The following is a 2,165-nucleotide window of genomic DNA, read 5'->3' as shown; positions in this document are numbered from 1 at the left end:
ATTTCAAATTAATTGTGGTGGCGTACAGAGCCAAAATTATGAAAAGTGTGTCAGTGTCTAATTATTTCCGGACCTAACTGTATGTCTTTTTTCAACCTCATCTGCTATGTAACTTTACACCTTGGTGTCCCGCAGGCTTTCCCCATTGCATTGTTGCATTGCTTGCCTACTTTTAAGTTATCTGAAATAATTATTCCCGTCCACTTTAGTAGTTGACATAGAATGTTATTAGGTTGTTATTCTACCTTTGGATTTTTGTGACCCACGTGAATCATGTTGCACTTTTTGGCACACAAACTCATTGACTCATGAACAAGCAGCATGGTATCTGGGCATCCATAACTCTGGTATCATTTTATTGACATCATAGCGCTCTACTATTGAAACAGTTTGACCAAAATCCAACACGTATAAGTATTTTTAAATCATTATTTAAAACTAGTTTGTAAATAGTGAGCTGAGACTTGGCAAGGAATTGATTTCCTCTGGCTGTTACCATTCGTGTGATGTCACTGCGCGTTCAAGAAGAGTTTGTACAGCCAGATCCACCTCCGCTTACCCTTATTACAGGGGTGGAAAAATCCCAGGCGTCAAATAATAATCCACTCCTGGCGCCTGTGTTTCATGCTGCTGTGTGTCATGTAATATCTCTTCTCAACAGGGGCGTCTGGGAGTTGTAGTACTGCCCTTCTTCCAATAGTATAGAATTTACAGATGGATGGACTACAAGCCCCGGAAGTCCACGACATCACCCAGGGATAAACTCTGCTAATTAGTGCAGGGCTTTGGTAACCACACCCCTTCTTCCTCCCACACATAGCTGCAGCAAATTATTATCTGCTTTGTTAGAATTCACATTAAATTCCGTATCAATAACACTAAAATACAGCAGTTATTGCAAGTTTGCAGTCAGATTCCCAGTGTCACACTGAGAAAGCAGATATTAGTCAGATCCCAGAAATATATCGCGTGTGTGCATGCGTTCGTACACACACACACACGAGAAATATATCAATTTCTATTACACGTGTAGATATACATATATATTGAAATGCAATATTTATATATGACAATACTGTACAAACCATAATGTTAGCTGCTTTTCTGATATATGAAACATTGCCTACACAGATCTTACCTAGCATTAAAATATTAAATATTACATTTACCTACTGACTATGCAAAAAGGCTTTACTCTGCCTGCATTGAGACAATTTTAGAAGAGAAATCCCCAACTCAAATTAGTTTTTCTCATGGCTGAAATCCTCAGTCTGGATTCTGATATTCAGAACAGCTCTTACTCTGATTGGAAAGAATCTTCATCGGAAGTGGCTGTAGAAATACCAAAAAATGTCAATGTAAAAATTGTAGATAAACGCATCAAAAGGTATGAGAGAAGCTATGAACATAGAAGATGTCCAGCAAGATCTTAATACTTACTGTATATCGTGTGTTTTTTGGCCCTCAGAAAACATTGAGGTTTTTTTCTTCTACACCAAGTAGTCAGAGATCATGAGTAATGAGTGGCTGCATCCTGGCAGCCTCAGCGCATGCACGCCAAAGGCCTCTGCGCATGCGCACCGAGCTGCCTGCACTGACGTCGCCGACAGAATCTTCTGCCAGCAGTGACGTCACTTCCGGGAGTGCACTTCCGTCACCAACAAGACAATTTACTCCAAGGGAGATTTTCATATGGTAGATGCCAGCATTGAAGTTTCACTTCAAAAAGAGTATTCCACTATTGGAACAGCTTTTAAGCTCTTGATATCCATGGCCTGTAACATGAAAATCTCCCTTGGAGTAAATTGCCCTGTTGGTGACGGAAGTGCATTCCCAGAAGTGACGTCACTGCTGGCAGGAGAGGCCGGCAGCGACGTCAGAGCTGGCAGCTCGGCTCTCATGCGCTGAGACCTCCCATGCATTGGCGTGCATCCGCAGAGGCCTCCTGCATATGGCGCACATGCGCAGAGGCATATGGCACGCATGCGCAGAGGCCTCCCGCGTTTGACGCACATGGTGCATGATGCTTTCGGCGCGTTATCGCGCACATGTGCAAGGGCCTGTGCTCGGCACGCACGTGCAAAGGCCTCCGGCGCGCATGGTGCACATGCACAGAGGCCTCCAGGCATGAAATTATGAATAGTCCAGATAGACTAACAGCTGCA

This window comes from Ascaphus truei, chromosome 5, assembly GCF_040206685.1.
Source record: "Ascaphus truei isolate aAscTru1 chromosome 5, aAscTru1.hap1, whole genome shotgun sequence".
NCBI classification, from domain to species: Eukaryota; Metazoa; Chordata; class Amphibia; order Anura; family Ascaphidae; genus Ascaphus; species Ascaphus truei.
Note: the sequence above shows the minus strand (reverse complement) of the source record.